Genomic DNA, 20,019 nt, shown 5'->3' with positions numbered 1-20,019 from the left:
ATGAAAAGAACACCTCCCTGGTGGAAAATCAATTCCAAGTTTAAAATTGATACTTTATATTCAGCTTATTATCACCAACTGAGAGAAATTTGTCAACCATTGCTCTCTTCAGTTTGCATGAAACAAATACTTTCATTTAAAAAAATATAAAATTAAATTCCTGTCAAATTCCCTGAAGATTTTGATTTGCCTTTCCTTAGAGTGCACTTTCTTACAATTGGTTAATTCTGAGGAATACCAACATACTTACCTCAGTGAATCTCGGAAATTCATCTTTGAGGCAGTTAGTCATGAAATAAATTATGAAGAATTATCTAGGAAGAGTAATAACAAGAAAAGTGTAAAAAATTCCAGGATTGTGAGAAATAGCATATTATGAGAACTGGATATTAATGAGAACTGGATAATAATGGATGTCAGGGAATAGGAGACAAAGGGAATGATGCCCATTGGTAAATACCTCTTGGGTTCTACTATATGCCAAGCAATTAAACTGAGTACCAGAGATCTGGTCAGATAATGAAGAGACTATGTACAGCCTGTATATGTATATGTATATGTATATGTATATGTATAAATGTATAGGTATCCATTGAAAGTTATCAGTTGGCACTCAAATTAAAATCTGTATTGGAGTTAATTAGAAATTTATTTTGGAAAAATGCTCTTTAGAACAAAACACTAAGGAGTAGAGCAAAATAAATGAAGTGAATCAGAGAAGGCTTCATGAAACATATGAGTTTAGAGCTTGTTTTTTTTTTTGTTGTCATGATGATAAACTGCCCAAGCAATTGGAAGATCATTAGTGTCAAGAAAGGTTGTATGACATAAGGTGTAAAAGTAACGTAAAAATGATTACAATGAGGTAACTGGCCTAGGTTGTCATGTGGGAAGGTATGAAATGAATTTGGAAGTTTATGTATGTGAAACAAAGGTATTTCCTTTCCTTCACTTACTTGTCTATGTAATTTTTAAGGCTAAACATATCCTAGTATTTTTAGTAAAAACAACTAAATAATTAATTCTAGTATGATGGTATGTCATTGTAAATATGAACCAATACCCAGCAATTATAGTTCTCTTTACAGAGACCTTTATTCCACATAATACTAACCTTTATAGCAGGGTCTCTAAAGCCAGAGTAACAGGTTGCTGATACAAATTTTATAAAATATAAACTCACAGATTACACTATCCAAGCATACGCGCTTGCATATATAATGTATTTCAACATAGGTATTTTAAATAAAGAGATTAGTATATTAAAAAGATCAAAATAAATCTGCAGTATCATAGATAAGAACATTATACTTTTTCTTACTATAATTCTCTATATATCTGCTTCTCTATTTCAATTCTCACTTGGATTTTAATGCATAATGCCTTAGGTGCTCTTTGCTTTCGCTTTTATTACATTAGTCATGCCTCAATCAATTTGATGCTACCAAAATTAACATTCAGAATGCTGAGTTTTCTCAAAGCATTCTTTTTGATGTGAATAATTTCTGTTTTTCTATGATTCAAAATTATTGTCTTTGTAGTAAAATGTTATAATCTAATTTTCTATAATTGTGTGATAAATGCTTTCCTTTGGAGGAAAATCATTGATTTCTATATTTAAAAAAAATACTGCAACAGTTAGGTATATTTTCCCAGCTGCACTGTAATTACTTTGAGTTTATAAAATAAAAACAATGAGGGATCCCTGGGTGGTGCAGCGGTTTAGCGCCTGCCTTTGGCCCAGGGCGCAATCCAGGAGACTCGGGATCGAATCCCACGTCGGGCTCCCGGTGCATGGAGCCTGCTTCTGTCTCTGCCTCTCTCTCTCTCTCTCTCTCTCTCTCTCTGTGACTATCATAAATAAATAAAAATTAAAAAAATAAAAACAATGACTTTTTACTTTTAATTGACTTCAAATAGCCAAAAAGTATCTTTTTTATTTTTATGTAAAATAATATTCAGTACATTTCTATGTTTAGAATAGGATTAATTCTTTGTTCCTTGCTATTAAAGTTATTTCTAGGTTTGCTTAATAATCTTAAATGTTTGTCCTCAATGATGCAAACATTGGGCAATTCTGTTGTAAAATTGTTTTTGGTCTTGTTGTCTTAGGTTTCTAATAGGAATGTATTATTTTTGAATCTTGATAGAGGAATATAACCTACACTATGAGAATTTTGAAAGAATTGTCTCTCTTTTTTTTACTCACCTCCATTCTTTTGTTGAATAAATAGTCATGTACCAACACTATATTATAACAAGCTTTAACTGATTCTCTCCCTTAGTTTACAGAACTATAGAAAATAACTATTTGCAACCCTTTGTATTAGGTTAGGAGAGAGCTTATCAGACATCTTACGGAATCATAATGAACATGGTGGGGAAAAACTACACCTAGGTTTTAAGATCACTGTACCACAGACTAGCTATGTGCCTTTTTTCATAAATGAAATGAAAATGAGATATACATGGAGCTTCATAAGTCATACATGAATATTGTTTTCATTTCCATAACATTATAAATGAGTGAGAGGACCTATTTCCTCAGTAGTTACTATTATAGGAGAAGAATAAAATTTTACAAATTTTGTGTAATGTCTACTATATATCAGGCAATGTGCTGAGATTTCAACATTTCATTAAAAGGTAAAGAATTTCAAGTCTACCCTAAATTCACTAAAAAATCCTGTGATGCCTTCTAAAAAGATCTGTTCACAAATATCAATGCACACACTCATGAGGATTACAGTAAAGCTGTTTTTTTTTTTAATCTGCCATTGGCAAGCTGAAGTAAAAACAAAAAGCTATATATATACACACGCACAATTAAATGTGTGCAATTTTAAGAACTGGGATCTATTTTATGGTTAGTTGTTCTTATAATACTTAAATATTTATTGGGATAATAACAAAATTTTCAATTATGGTGATATTGAATAGTATATTGTTATTGTTATTTTTAATATTTTCACATAAGGAAATAAGTTGATAATAATTATATTTAGTCCTTTCTTTTTTCATTTATTTCTTTCTCTCTTATTTTCTTCTTTACACTCATTATTCCATTCTTTTTTCATTTAGAACTAGTACCTGTTCTATATGTGTGGATAAAGCAGGAAACAACAAAATAGTTTTCATGAAATTAACATTCTAAAGATGTTCAGGTAATACTAGCTGCTTTAACAACTAAATTCAAAATCCTCAATGGGTTAAAAAACTAAAGGTTTCTTATTTATGTCACTCAACAGTGAGCTTATTCCTAGTTGGGGATCCATGTGGTTAAATCAAGTGAACGGTTTTCTTTCATCCAGAGGCATCATCTCCTCATATTCGTGAATTACTTTCCATTTGTCTGGCTGAAGGGAAAAGAGAGCATGGGGAAAACATGGTAGCCTCTTAACTACTTCAGCTTGAAAGGGACAAATCATTTCCTTTTTTTTTTTTTTTTTTTTTTTGTTTAGTTTCAGATGTAATAACACCTAGTGCTCATCACATCACATGCCCTACTTAAAGCCCATTACCCAGTTACCCCATCCCCCCCATTTCCCCTCCAGTAAGTCTCTGTTTCTCAGAGTTAAGAGTCTCTCATAGTTTGTCTCTTTCTCTGACTTCTTCACATTCAGTTTTCCCTCCTTCTCCCTTCTCTTCCCTTTCCCTTCTGCGCTGTTTCTTATATTTCACAAATGAGTGAAACCATATGGTAATTGTATTTCTCCAATTGACTTATTTCATTCAGTTTAGTACTCTCCATTTCCATCCGCATTGATGCAAATGGTAGGTATTCATTCTTTCTGATGGCTGAGTAATATTCCTATATATATATATATATATATATATATATATATATATATATATATGCCACATCCTCTTTATTCATTCATCTGCTGATGGACATCTGAGACCCTTCCATAGTCTGGCTATTGTGGACATTGCTGCTATAAATATTGGGGTGCAGGTACCCCTTCGGATCACTATATTTGTATCTTTTGGGTAAATATCCAGTAATACAATTGCTAGTGGTGAGGTTGCTCTATTTTTAACTTCTTGAGGAACCTCCATACAATTTTCTAGAGTGGCTATACCAGCTTCCATTCCCACCAACAGTGTCAGAGCGTTCCCCTTTCTCCACATTCTTGCCAACATTTGTTGTTTCTTGTCTTATATTTTAGCTATTCTGACTGGTATAGGGTGGTATCTCATTATGGTTTAGGTTTATATTTCCCTGATGCCGAGTGGTACTGAGCATTTGTTCATGTGTCTGTTGGCCATTTGTATGTCTTCTTGGGAGGAACATCTGTTCATGTCTTCTGCCCATTTCTTGACTGAATTACTTGTTTTTTGAGTGTTGAGTTTGATAAGTTCTCTATAGATCGTGGATACTAGCCCTTTATCTGATGTGTCACTTGCAAATATCTTCTACCATTCAAAGATGGTCTTTAGTTGTGTTTGCTGTTTCCTTTGCTGTGCAGAAGCTTTTTATCTTGATGAAGTCCCAGTTGTTCATTTTTGCCTTTGTCTCCCTTGGCTTCAGAGACGTGTCTAGGGAGAAGTTGCTGCAGCCGAAGTCAAAGAGGTTGCTGCCTGTGTTTTCCTCTAGGATTTTGATGGATTCCTATCTCCCATTTAGGTCTTTCATCCACTTTGAGCTTATCTTTGTGTATGGTATAAGAGAATGGTCCAGTTTCATTTTTTGACATGGGCCTGTCCAATTTTCTCAGCACCAGTTATTGAGAGACTGTCCTTTTTCTGTTGGATATTCTTTCCTGCTTAGTTGAAGATTAATTGACCATAGAGTTGATGGTCCATTTCTGGGTTTGCTACTCTGTTCTATTGACATATGTGTTGCTTTCGTGCCAGTACCATACTGTCTTAATGATCACAGCTTTGTAATATAGCTTGAAGTCAGGCATTGTGATGGCTTTTATGATACTGAGGTATGTTCCCTCTATCTCTATACAGTGGAGAGTTTTATTTTTTTTTATTTTTTTTAATTTATTTTTTTTTTAGTTTTATTTTTTTTAAAGATTTTATTTATTCATTCGTGAGATACAGAGAGAGAGAAAGAGAGGCAGAGACACAGGCAGAGGGAGAAGCAGGCTCCATGCAGGGAGCCCAACATGGTACTGGATCCTGGGACTCCAGAATCACACCCTGGGCTGGAGGCAGGCGCTACACTGCTGAGCCACCCAGGGATCCCCCTGTGGAGAGTTTTAATCAAGAAAGCATGCTGTGTTTTGTCAAAGGCTTTTTCTGCATCAATGGAAAGGATTATATGGTTCTTGTCTCTTCTTTTATTAATGTGATATATCACATCAATTGATTTGCAAATGTTGAACCACCCTTGAAGCCCATGAATAAATCCCACTTAGTCATGGTGAGTAATCCTTTTAATGTACAGTTGGATCCTATTGGCTAGTATCTTGGTGAGAATTTTGACACCCACATTCATCAGGGATATTGATCTGTAATTCTCCTTTATAGTGGGGTTTTGTTTGGTTTTGGGATCAAAATAATGTGGGCCTCATAGAAAAAGTTTGGATGCTTTCCTTCTATTTCTGTTTTTCTGAAACAGCTTCAGAAGAATAGGTATCAGTTCTTTAAATGTTTGGTAGAGTTCCCCTGGGAAACCATCTGGCCCTGGACTCTTGTCTTTTGGAAGTTTGTGATTACTGCTTAAGTTTCTTTGCTGGTTATAGATCTGTTCAGATTTTCTGTTTCTTCCTGTTCCAGTTTTGGTAGTTTATAAGTTTCCAGGAATGCACCCATTTCTTTTGGATTGCCTAATCTGTTAGCACATAGTTCCTCATAACCTTAAATTTGTTTGAATTTTCTTGATGTTGGTCATGATCTTTCCTCTTTCATTCATGATTTTATTAATTTGGGCCCTTTCTCCTTTTTAATAAGTCTGGCTATGGGGTCTATCGATCTTATTAATTCTTTCATAAAACTAGCTTCTGGTTTCATTGATCTGTTCTACTGTTCTTCTGGTTCTATTTCATTGAGTTATGCTCTAATATTTTATTTCTCTTCTCCTCCTGAGCTGTTCTTTCTCCAGCTCCATTAGGTGTAAGGTTAACTTGTGTATTTAAGACTTTTCTAATTTTTTGAGAGAGACTTGTAGTGCTGTATAATTCCCTCTTAGGGTCACCATTGTTGTATCCCAAAGGTTTTGGACCTTTGGGTTTTCATTTTCATTTGTTTCCATGATTTTTTTAAAAGTCTTTAATTTCCTGGTTGACCCATTCATTCTTTAATAGGATGCTCTTTAACCTCCAAGTGTTTGAGTTCCTTCCAAATTTCCTCTTGTGATTGAGTTCAAGTTTCAAGCCACTGTGGTCTGAAAATATGCAAGGAAATCTCAGTCATTTGGTATCAGTTGAGACCTGATTTGTGACCCAGTATGTGATATATTCTAAAGAATGTTCCATGTGCACTCAAGAAGAATGTATATTCTGTTGCTTTAGGGTAGAATTCTCTGTATATATCTGTGAAGTCCATCTGGTCCATTGTGTCATTCAAAGCCTTTGTTTCCTTGTTGATCTGCTACATGATCAGTCCATTGCTGTGAGTGGGGTGTTGAAGTCCCCTACTATTATTGTATTATTATCAATGTGTGTCTTTAATTTGTTACTAATTGGTTTATATAATTGGCTGCTCCAAGTTAGAAGCATAAATATTTATAACTGTTAGATCTTCTTGTTGGATAGAGCCTTTAAATATGATATAGTGCTCTCTTCACCCTTTACCATAGCCTTTGGTTTAAAATCTAATTTGTAGGGGATCCCTGGGTGGCTCAGTGGTTTAGCACCTGTCTTTGGCCCAGAGCATGATCCTGGAGTCCCAGGATCGAGTCCCATGTCAGGCTCCTGGCATGGTATCTGCTTCTCTCTCTGCCTGTGTCTCTGCCTCTCTCTCTCTCTATGTGTATCATGAATAAATAAATAAAAATCTTTGAAAAAATAAAAATAAAATCTAGTTTGTCTGATACAAGGATTGCTACTCCAGATTTCTTTTGAGGTCTATGAGCATAATAAATTGTTCTCCACTCCTTCACTTTCAATCTGGAAGTGTCTTTAGGTCTAAAATGAGTCTCTTGTAGATGGCATATAGATGAGTCTTGCTTTTGAATCTAATCTTGATACCCTGTGTCTTTGATTGGAGCACTTAGCCCATTTATATTCAGAGTAAGTATTGAAAGATTTGTATTTAGTGCCATTGTGTTACCTGTAAAGTCCCTGTTTCTGTGGATTGTCTCTGGTCTCTGGTCTCTGGTCTATGTTACTTTTAGACATTCTCTTCACTTACAGGATCCCCCTTAATATTTCTTGCAGGGCTGGTTTAGTGGTCACAGATTCTTTCAGTTTCTGTCTGTCCTGGGAGCTCTTTATCTCTCCTTCCATTCTGAATGACATCCTTGCTGGATAAAGTTTTTCTCATTTAGTATGCTAAATATATCATGCCAGACCTTTCTGGCCTGCCAGGTTTTTGTGGGTAGGTCTGCTGCCAGTCTAATGTTCCTGCCCCTTAAGGTTAAGGATTTCTTGTCTCAAGCTGCTTTAAGGATTTTCTCTTTATCTCTGAAATTCACTATTAAATTTCAGTGTTGATATAGTTTTATTGATTTGGAGAGGGGTCCTCTCTACCTCTTGGACTTGTTTCCTTCCCAAGATTATGGAAGTTCTCAGCTAGGATTTGCTCAAATATCCCTTCCATCCTTCCCTTTCTTACTTCTCCCTTGGGGACTCCAATAATTCTAATATTGTTTCATTTTAAAGCATTGCTGATTTCTCAAAGCCTCCCTTCATGATCCCTTAGTTGTTCTTTCTTTTCTCTTTCCCCCAGCTTCCTTCTTTTCCATCAACTTGTCTTCTATGTACTTACTCTCTCTTCTGCCTCATTCACTCTCATGGCTAGAGCATTAATTTAGATTGCATCTCAGAGCATTTTTAATTTTGGCCTGATTACGTTTAATTTCTGCACTACGAGATTCTCTAGTGTCTTTTATGTTTTTTCAAGCCCAGTAAGGAATTTATAATTGTTATCCTGAATTCCAGCTCTGACATCTTTTTTATATCCATATCGACTAGATCTGTGGCAGAGAGTATTACCTTTGGTTTTTTTCTTTTGTTGTCAATTCCTCCTTCTAATCATTTTACCCAGAGAAGAATAGATGAACAAGTGCACAAATTCAAAAATATCAACCACGATCCAAGTGAAATACTGGACAAATCTGGAAAGGTCAGAAACCAAAACAGAAAAGAGAAAGAAAAGAATAAGAAAGAAAAAAAAAAGTTAGAGAGGGAGAGAGAATATAATCTCTTAGGGTGGACAAAACAGGGTGGTCTGAGTGGTCTAGTTAGAAGACACTAAATCCCAAAATTGTAAAGAAAGCAAAACTGATATACATGCAAAGATAAAACTGAATACAGTGAAAGGAAACCAAAAATGAAGAATATATCTAAAAAGTCCAAATGTAAAAAAATGAAAGTTAAAAAAAAGACTTAAAAACAGAGTTGATAAAATAAGAAACTAGTTGAAAAGAAAAAAAAAGAAATGGAAAATCTTAAACTGAAAGATAAATGAATCATGAGAAAAAAAACTCTCAAATTCTATATATTATTTTCCCCTAGAGCTGGAGTTTTTCAGTCCTTTGTGATCCTTAAATTGGCTGTTTCCTGTTCTTCCAGCTGGTCTTCTGCGGAGGGGCCTGTTGTGCTGATTCTCCGGTGTCTTTGCCTGGGTAGGTTCACCACCCCTTGCCAGGGGGCTGGGGAAAGTGTAAGACAATTGCTCTCTGTGGCTTTTGTTCCCTGAAGATTTTTTACACTTCTTTAGAGGGTGAAGATAAAAATGGACGCATCCCAATCTCCAGCTCTGGAGCTGAACGCACTTGGTGTGTGCCAAACTATGCAGACTCCAGTGATGCATAACCACACCAATCTTCCCAGGAAAGGTGAAGGATGACAATGTTCCTGTCTTTTGCAAGGGCCCCACATGGAGAGTGGTCACCTGATTGGTCCCCCATTCATGGTTTATGGCAAACAGAGTTGAATGCCTCTTCCTGGGCTTGCTGACCATAACCGGTTTCCCTGCTCCAATACTTGGGAACTCCGCTAGCTCAGGCACCCTGATTCATTCTTTCTGTGACTTTGGACATCTTAAGACCATACTGTCCCACCTGAGATTCAGCCCCACTTCACTACTGAGCACCTTTCAGGCAGGGGCGTCTCTCACTGGAGCAGATTTCTAAAGGTTCTAATTTTATGGCGCAAGGCTATTATCACTTTTGGGTAGCCAGATTTCAGAGGCCCCCTACTCCCTGTCATTTATCTTCCAATATGTCACCTCAGTTTCACTTCTCTGAACTCCTACCTTGCAAAATTGGTCACTTTCTATTTGTAGAATTCCAGCAATTCTTTTCTTACATCTCAGGTTGAATTCATAGGTGTTCAGAATGATTTGATAGTTATCTAGTTAACTTCAGGGGACCAGATGAAATGCTGATGTTTCATCAATGAGAATATGGCTCAAGGTATCCCTTATGGCTCCTGACTTCACAATTGGTTCCAAGTAAAATTAGGCCCTGTGAAGAGAACAAGACGTGTATGCCAGCTAACTGTCATGGCATCTGTCCACCATGGTGATAAACAAATCTCTCTTCTACTTTTCTTCTCAAACACAGAATGTCTTATTCTTCTTCCAAAGAATACAACGCAGACTGCCCTAAGAACTGCATCCAATTTAAGGTCCAGGTAATGAGAAGTTGTCTCCATAAGATCAAGATGTAGTTCTTCTTGGACTAGCAAAATGTGAGCTAAAATAGGTACATGTTTATGGCTCCCAAACTCCAAATATATAGGCATGGAACTGGGACAAGGTAAAACCATAATCAAAAACAAATAGCAACAACAACAAATTTGAGAAAAGCAAAGATTTAAGATCACAGAGCACTTACTACTTCATAGTGATGATGAAGTCTGAGTTGGAAAGGATGACAGCACTCCCTTTTAGGATAGGTAGGATTTCTTTTTTCTGGTAGAAAATTTTAAATCCATTGTTCTCTGTGAGTCTTTGCCCTGTGTGGCAAGGGGAGCAGGTCTTCCTTGTGCATTATCCTCCTTGGCTATGTTGGAAGCTGTAGCAAGAAAATGTTCTTCCAAACCAAGACACAGACTCTTAATTATAGAGAACAATGTGATGGTCACCAGAGTGAGGGGTGGGAGATGGATGAAATAGGTGATGGGATTAAGGAGTGCACTTGTGATGAACAATGGGTATATGTTGTATTGTACACCTGAAACTAATAGTACACTGTATGTTAACTAACTGGAATTTAAATTAAAGAAATAAAACATTTTAATTAAGTAAAAAAAAAGTGCCTTCATGAGGTGCTGCAAACTTTTTCAGCTTCTGGCCTTAGCAAGTTCAATGCCTGAGAATTGTTCTAATGCTTAAAAGTTAAAAGTTCATCTTTGACTAAGATAAACAAGAGACATAACTAGCATTCCATTTTCCAACCTCCTTGTTTAGATCTGTAGTTTAGTGAGTGCATGGTGAGCCTTGAATGTCATATTAAAAACTTTGCTTCATTTCATCTTCCATGCCATATACCAAGCCAATGATACAGCTAATCTTTAACAAATACATTTCATTATTATTCATTATAATTTGAGGTAATTCTAGATGTTGTAAAATATAGATTCCAAATTTTCAGCTACATAACATAACCAATCTTTATTTTATTCTTACATCACAGTCTACTAAAAATCCCCTTGGGCCTTCACTTGCCTAATTTTGGAAAATGATCTTCCATATTGTGACCAGGGCTCTTCTTGGTCTTTAGAGTCTTCACCACTAAGTGACAGAATAAATAAATAAATAAATAAATAAATAAATAAATAAACTGCCTCTTCGGATAGCACACATGTTTGTTAACTCAGAAGACACACACACAACACTTAAGCTTAAATTTCGTATGCTACAAATAATTATATGGTTCCACATAGATGTAACAGATGTTTGGGAATGTAATCACAAACTGGCACCATCTTTCCATTAACAATCTTATTTATGTGAGTGGAGTCTTGAGTCTAATCAGTTAGTTGCTTTTGATACATGAGTAAAGACACTAAAATGAAAAAGTATGGGGGATCCCTGGGTGGCGCAGCGGTTTGGCGCCTGCCTTTGGCCCAGGGCGCGATCCTGGAGACCCAGGATCGAATCCCACATCGGGCTCCCAGTGCATGGAGCCTGCTTCTCCCTCTGCCTGTGTCTCTGCCTCTCTCTCTCTCTCTCTGTGTGACTATCATAAATAAATAAAAAATAAAAAATAAAAAAAAAAAAAAAAGAAAAAGTATGGAATGCCTGGATGGCTCAGTTGGTAGAGCATGCAATTCTCTACCGATCTCTACCAATCTCGGGGTCATGAGTTCAAGGCCCACCTTGGGCATAGAACCTACTAAAAAAGAAATTAAAATAATAATAATATAAGGATGACACAGTATGTCAAAATATGATACATACTATGAAGCAAAACAAAGTTGATTAAATGGATAATAAGTGATGACAGAGGCAGAGGAGCTGTCATTTTATGTCAGACGGTATAGAAACTTGAAGGAAGGGATCCACGGGGGTACTTTAGGAAATGCCTTCCAGACAGATATAGCAGCCCAATCATAGGCCTTTAAGAAAGACATGCTTAGAATTTTGAAAGAGAAACAAGAAGCATTTTGTAGTTGAAATAGTCAAGGAAGTGAGTATAGAAAGGAGTTGATCAGCTATGTAGCTAGGTCTGGATCATGTAGCACCTGTAGGCCAGGTTAAAAATTTTGAAATTTGCTCTGAATCAAGTGGGAAACTATAAAATGATTTTAAGTAGAAAAGTAATATGATCTTACAAAAAAGTGGGTAAAATGATATTCTAAGAACCTATATGTATCTTTTACTGTTTCCCCTAATTTTACATTTTAAATAATTATAGTACACTTATTAAACCAGGAAATTAACATCATTACAGTATTGTTAATTATTTACACATATTATTCAAATTTTACCAGTTGCCCTAATACTGTATTTCTTTTGATCTAGGATCTATTCAGGACTTAACATTGCTCACATATCCTTAGTCCCCTTCAGTTTGGGACAGTCCCTCAATTTTGTCTTTCAGCCTCGACACATTTGAAAAGTACTGGCTGATTACTTCATAGACTATTCCCTGACATGGATCTATGCAATGTGTCCTCAGGTTAGCTGAACTTGTGCAATTTTGGCAGGAATGTATAAGAAGTGATGCTTTGTTCTTCTCAGGATATCATATCAGCAAGTACATAATGTTGATATTACCTACCACTTTTTACTGGTAATATTAACATATTGTTGAGATGGTGCCTCCCAAGATTCTCTGCTATTAAATTTCTAGATTCCATTACTAATTTTTCACTATCTTATGGGGAGATATTTTGAGGCTATGAAAATATTCTGCTTATCATTATACATTTACCCATCCAATTTAACACCCTTCAGTTATTCTTGCCTGCCACAATTATAACTGTGATAGTTGCCAAATAGTGATTTTTTTCTATGCCCATCATTCTTTCACATTCATTAATTTGAATTCTACTATAAGGAAGAACTCTCTTATCTTTTTCATTAATTTGTTTGCTTCATTATTTGTATCATTATGTAATCATGGATATTTACTTTATTGTATGCATTATAATCCTATAGCAATGTTGTTTATTGGTCAAAATCGCTCTTATTTGGTCATTGATAGATTCTTTCTAATGACTCCTATAATCTTTGGATATGCTCATATTGGTTTCTAAAGCCATTCCTTACTTCTGGTGCCCCAAGATTTTCCAGGCTTATCTGAATAGGACTTTCCCAGTCATGGTCCTGGAATTTATCCAAGAAGCTTGTTTGCTTTATTGTGATATGATTTTTAGAAACCAATATCTAAGTGCTAGATGTTCTCATTAATTGCAGGATGCCATTTTTTTCTAAGCTCCCTTAATGGACAGAGGTAGAATATCCATGCAAAAACACACAGAGACATGCACAAATATGCTTCCATTTCTATATCCATTTAAGAAAAGAAAGACTAGTGTAACTGATGTGTCATCTGTGACAAGAAGAGTGAAATGAAGATTACTCAGCCATTAGAAATGACAAATACCCACCATTTGCTTCGACATGGATGGAACTGGAGGGTATTATGCTGAGTGAAATAAGTCAGTCGGAGAAGGACAAACATTATATGATCCCATTCATTTGGGGAATATAAAAAATAGTGAAAGGGAATAAAGGGAAAAGGAGAAAAAATAAGTGGGAAATATCAGAAAGGGAGACAGAACATGAGAGACTCCTAACTCTGGGAAATGAACTAGCGGTGGTAGAAAGGGAGGTGGGCAGGAGGTGGAGGTGACTGGGTGACGGGCATTGAGGGGGGCACTTGATGGGATGAGAACTGGGTGTTATTCTATATGTTGGCAAATTGAAAAAAAAGACTGAAATGAAATGAGGTTAAAATAACCAAGGGCTAAGTAACACGTGGTTTATACACCATAACAAATCTAGATTTTACTGTAAGAATAATCAGAAACCATTGTAGGGGGTACAGCAGGTGCAACACATGATATGATTCATGATGACAAAAGATGACTCTACTTGTGAAAAGAGGATCAGAGTCAGAATCTTCTGGTATGTGAGGTTTAAAATAAGTAAAGGGCAAAAAAGAATAAATGAGATTTTAAAAGAGTAGGAATAGGAAGGATGTGGAGGAGCTGAGGCACCACATTTTTTTCTGTATAACACAATATATATCCATAACCAATGATTAGTTACTGATTTAACTATAAACTTTGCATCTTAGTTTGATTTGATCTTTGTAGGTGTTAGGTCATTTGTAAGATCAGTTGAAATACAGTCATATAATATTTTGTTAAATATATTAACAGTTAATTTTGACTTACATTATTTTTAAATCAATATTAATATTTTAGAAATGACTTCTATCTCTTGATTTTTGTAAAAGATTTTATTTATTTGTCAGAGAGAGAGAGAATACAAGCAGAAGGAACAGCAGGCGTAGGCGAAAGCAGGTTCCTCACTGAGCAAGGGGCCCAATGCGGGACTCAATCCCAGGACCTTGGGATCATGACTTGAGCCAAAGGCAGACACTTAACCAACTGAGCCACCCAGGTATACCTCTCTCGATTTTTTAAAAAGATTTTTATATTTATTCATGAGAGACACACAGAGAGAGACAGAGACATAGGCAGAGGGCAAAGGGAGAAGTAGGGTCTCTGCAGGGAGCCTGATACAGGATTCCACCCCAGGATCTGGGTTTCAAGACCTGAGCCAAAGGCAGAAGCTCAACCATTGAGCCTCTCAGGTACCCCTCTCTCGATTATTTTTAACTTCAATATTCTCTGGTTCTTTTTTCTCTTTTACTCTTTTCTTTTAGTAAATATTTAATCATGAAATTAAATGTGTTTCTATCAAGAGAAGAATCACAAAGAAAATCCCCAATAGTTGCAAACCAGGCACATTTCCATCTTGGGACTTTACACTTGCTGTTGTGTCTGCTTAGCACTATTCTCACAGTTATCCACCTGACTCATTCTCACCTTTTCTTCCAATCCTTGCTTAAATGGTGTGTCCCCAGAAAGGCCTTCCCTATCCACCCATTAAAAATTAATGCCATTAATTAAATTATATTTGCTTATTTGTTTATTCATTTTTTTTGTGCCAAACTACACTGCCAGGAAACTCCGTAAAGGCAGTTTTTTCTCAATCTCCAGAATCTACAATTGTACTCTATAACAATTGTACTCTATATATTGTATATATATATGTATATATATATATATGTATATATATGAGGCATTTGCTGAATGATTGAATAAAAACTGTTTTGTAATGTTAAAGAAGAAAGAACAACATCTTGCTTAGAAATATATACACAATGTGAACAAAGTTTTGGGCATACTTGGTCCATTGTGAGAATGTGCTCATGTATTTTACTGCCCTTTACTGTCTGAGTTTTTATAACATTAAGCAATAGGAATATAATTTTACGGCCACTTTTGCTGAATGCATCGATTCCAGATGAAATAACTAACTATACTATATGGAATTCTCTTTCAAGAGAAATATTTTTCTTGAGATATTTGACAGACTTGACCTTTGGCAATCAGCGGCATACTGCCTCAAATAAATGATGACTATGTTTGACTTATTATCACGTTTTAGAATCTCTGTTATACTATTTCAGTACAAATTTTCAACGTCTTAGGGAAAACGAAGAGGTTTAAGCTTCAAAACTTATTATTAACATAATACCCCTCAAATCCTGGGTCACCTACACAGGCTTCCTTAAAGTTTAGCTCCACTAATTAACTCTAACTTATTTTACATACAAACCCACAACCCTTTCACACGGTGGAAATAAAAATATTAATCTGTTAAAGGCCAAGAAGTGACATTATAGAAATGCTTTGGAAGTAATAAAAATAACTTGCCACATAATTCTGAGGAAGTTATAGCCTCTAAAAGTGTGCCATCCAATGTCCTTACTCACTCACGTGGCCTGATACACGTACAAAGCCAAAGATTCATATTCCACCTATCATCCCTAATGTGCCTAAGGAGTTTCTCAATTATTGAAGTAAATGGTGGAGTTTAAGTAGTCTATGTGACTGTTTAAAATATTTATTACTTACCCTGGATTCTTACAGCCTAATATATAGGACATTTTTACAATGATTTGTATAAACTTTAAAATATGTGTCACCTAGATTTTTAAAATGTGGCTAATGATGAAATAGTGTATTATAATGGCAAAAACATCAAACATAAAGAAAATAGTACTAATTTACTAACATTATATACTCATAAAGCCATGAAATTGGCATTTCAAATGACAGCAATAGCATTTTTGCAAATATTCAGCACCAATAATGGTTTTAATAAAAAGGCTAGGAGTAGAGAATGTTATTCTGTCAATTATATTGGAGAAACTAGCAGTTGCAAACTTTAAGATCAATAATAGACTGGAATTCATGATATACTGTGAAAGGTTCTTATAACTTGGATGGCATGTCAATTTGATTTTATTAATTTTAAAAAATTATGATGGTTGTTTCAATACTTGAAAATTAAGTATTATATCTTTCACATTTATTCTTGGTCCCTCAAAATACTCCTAATGTACTAACCTAACACAGCTTAAAAAATAATCACAAATTTCCTGAAGGTTTCATTTATTTTTAAGTAAACATTAAGGGAATGTTTTAAAAAATTGTCTTGAAGAGAAGTAAACATGGTGTTTCAAAGTTTCCTTATGAAACTGAAATTTCATAAGGCTCATAAGCCTTAATGATTTCCTTATTTCCTTATGATTGAACTGTTTCTAGTAAAAAATGGTCTTGATTTTCCAAGTATCTCACTAAAACATTCATTGATTTAAATGCTGTTGTTGTTGAAATATATTCATGTATAAACCAGGCTTATGGAATATCCATTCTCAAATTGACACCAAAAAATAACCAAAGTTGTCAGAAGCCATTCTTCTCATCTTGCCTTTCTTAGTAGTGTATTCCGACTTCTTCACACAAAGGGAAAGGCTTTGAGCATGTGCAATTCCAATTTGTACTTAGGCTTTTAAAATGGCCATTTAGTCTGGTAGTAACTATTAATCAAGGACATGGTTTTTATATGCCAATGATGTCAAAGTAGACTCCCTAATATTACAGAGGCCATGTTCAGACAGCAGCTGGGAGACAAGCAGTAATTGAACATATTTAAAAATCCACCCCATGTACTGAACAGATTTCAATGTCTGCTGTGTTTAAGGTCCACTGGGTTGTGAAATGGCTGCTTCGTTCACACAGATGTTAATATCTCCAGGCTCTTCTCTAGCTTTGTAGCTTCTCATTTACATATCTGCAGTAAGTTTGCTGTTCATGAAGTGAGATACAGCTCCTTGTCACTACTCTTTGTTATAATAAAGCATGTTTGAGACAAAATACTTGCGACTGTAATTACAGCTCATTAAGGCTTAAGAAGAAAAATAATAAGGAACATAGCAATAGGTATTCAGTCACCAGTGCTTCATTAGTTCTTTTACTGTTTAAATACCTGAAGCTGATGAATATAAATTACTTGTGAAAATGCATTTGAAAAAGTCTTATACTCTTTTTTTTACTCCCTGTAAAATGTGTACAGATGATAATTCTAGAAAGAATTATCATCTTTATTTTTGAGGTGCTTAGTGTATTTTCATATCGATATGTATGTGGAGCCATTCCCGAAGCTATTTAAAAATCATTTGATCAAGTAAAATCAGGGGTTAAAAAGCCATAATATAGCTATTTTTATTTCACGTCAGGGACAGTGTTGCCTCTTCTGAAGAGGGTGAATATATAACATGTGAACTGTATTACCTGCCACACAGCTGGCATCCTTCAATTAAATCTACTATCTTTATGTACACAGTCCATTATTTTGCTGTAGTGCCTCTACTCTAGTAAAACCTAAACATATCTTGACAGTGAGCTGCTCAATCCTGGCATTCATCAGGACACGCTTGATTGTTTTCTCATCTCAAATACTAATAATAGTGTTACTTTTGATTTTGGCTTTGCAGAAATACGTGCTTAGAATATGCTACAGTCTACTTTGTACTCCATTTGGTCTTCAGTTTCCTTAGGAGCACTTTGACAATTTGTTTGTATATTCCTGTTTGTTAAAAAAAGTTCTTATAAACATGATTTACATGTTCCTGATTTTGATATTTTATGTATCCTATAAATCATCCTTCCACATTTGTATATAGTACTCAGTAGGAATTATCTTTTATTAGTTCTTGAAGAGAACCATAGAGAAAACACTTTTCCCTTGAAAACTTGAAAAGTTTATAAAAGAAAATGATCATAGTATAAACATTTCCTTAAAGATACATCTAAATTAATTGGTCATCTCTAACAATCTGTATTTGTATATATGTGTGTATATATATATATATATGAGAACAATTATATTTCATTTTCTTCACAAAATTACCAACTTTCAAAACACTTCTATCATATTTAATTTTTAATTATTGTAACCATATTAAATCTTCTAATTTTTTCAAGTTACATTTCAAATGAAGATCATTAAAATATATGCATGTACTTAAAATGCATATACTTAATGCATATAATTTCTTTAGTTGTATACCATTAATACAAATGTACACAATGTGTATACTTAAAATATATGCATATACTTTTTAAAATGTATGTTATAAGGGTACCTGGGTGGCTCAGTTGGTTAAGCATCTGCCTTTGGCGCAGTTCATTATTCCAGGGTCCTGAGATGGACCCTCATATTAGGCTTCCTGCTCGGTGGGAAGTCTCTTCTCCCTCTCTCTCTCTCTGCCTCTTCCCCTGATCACATGCTCTCCCTCTCTCTCAAATAAATAAATAAATATTTTTTAAAAATGTATACTATATACTTAAAAGATAAACTTCAAATGCATCTACTTAGATCTAATTTAATACACAATTTTTCATTTATCATGATAATACCAACTCAATTTATATTTAATATTGATGAAGTGTTTGCAATAGTTTTCCAGCATTGGCTTATATAAATGACACCATAGGAATAGAATTTATTATTTTCTGACTATTCCATAGAGTATTATATATGCTGACTTGTAGTTTACCAGAAAATTAAGTTTTCTATTACTGTTGAACAACAAATATAAATATTATACCATCTTTGCCCTGAGAATCCTCTCTGTTGGTCTATTAAATAACTTCATTATATAAATAAAAGCTAAATCTGAAATAGCTTGGGCTAAAAATAGACAGGGATTAAATGAAGCTGAGGTAAAGGCAATGAAGATGGGCCTCAGAGTATGAAATGACTAATGAGATCCTAATAATGTGACCCAAGCCTAGTCATGAATATATATCCCTTGCAACACAGTTCTGGTAACTAGGCCTCTAATTTCTCTAAGTTCAGGTCCTATTTTACCCAATACCATAACTCCGATTTACTCTTAATAACTATCCCACAGTCTAGTCAAAACATAAAGTCTGAAGGAAAAGTCCCCAAAACTGCCTTCGTTTCAGGTGCCCCTTGAATTCGGGGAGTCCTCAGAGCCACTGTCATTTCAGACTACTAGCTAAAAATCCAGAGTCCTCCTCAACCATTCTTAGGTTTAATAACTCACTAAAAAGATAGAATTTGGAAAAGTGCTGTGCCTAATGATTACAATCTTATATAGTAAAAGAATACAAATTAGGATGACCCAAACGAAGAGATGCATAAAGTGAACTCTGGGAGATATCCAAATGTGAAGCTTTCATTATCTTCAAGGATGCTTTACACTTCTAAACATTACACTTCTAAACATACAGATTGCCTGGCAATCTGTATGAAGCATTTCCAGTACCAGTGCCTCACTGGAACTTCAACTTGAGAAGCATTTCCAGTACCAGTGCCTCACTGGAACTTCAACTTGAGAGTTTCATTAAGTAGATACTGATTCATTACCCACATGGTTGAACTCAGTCTCTGATGCCCCTGCCTTCCCCAGAGGTCTCATGTGGCCACAGTTTATTCTGTTTTATGTGGCCAGCTGTCATTCTACATCATCTCCCTAACATGACTATTGAGGAGTCCATTGTGAGTCAACTTGTTAACATGAACTATTGGTGTGGTCATTCCATGAATAACAGACACTCCCATCACTTGGGAAAGTCAGAGGGTTTAGAGCTTACCTCTCAGGAACTGGGACAATAGCTAGTTCCAGTGGAGGTTAAATTCCTTAGTATAAAATGATCCAGCCAAGAACCAAATTCAAAGCCTGATCTCCCACTTAACTAGACTCCTGCTGTCCACTACTTTGGTCAACTACAATGCTAGCCCCACATTAGTCTGCTACCCAAATAACAGATTCACCCATGCCCAGCATTATATGAGCATGCTCCATTTATACTCAGCACTCTATGGGAAGCCAAGCTT

Source organism: Canis lupus, chromosome 17 (assembly GCF_048164855.1).
Source record: "Canis lupus baileyi chromosome 17, mCanLup2.hap1, whole genome shotgun sequence".
NCBI lineage: Eukaryota > Metazoa > Chordata > Mammalia > Carnivora > Canidae > Canis > Canis lupus.
The sequence above is the reverse complement of the archived record's forward strand: the minus strand, read 5'-3'. Positions refer to the sequence as shown.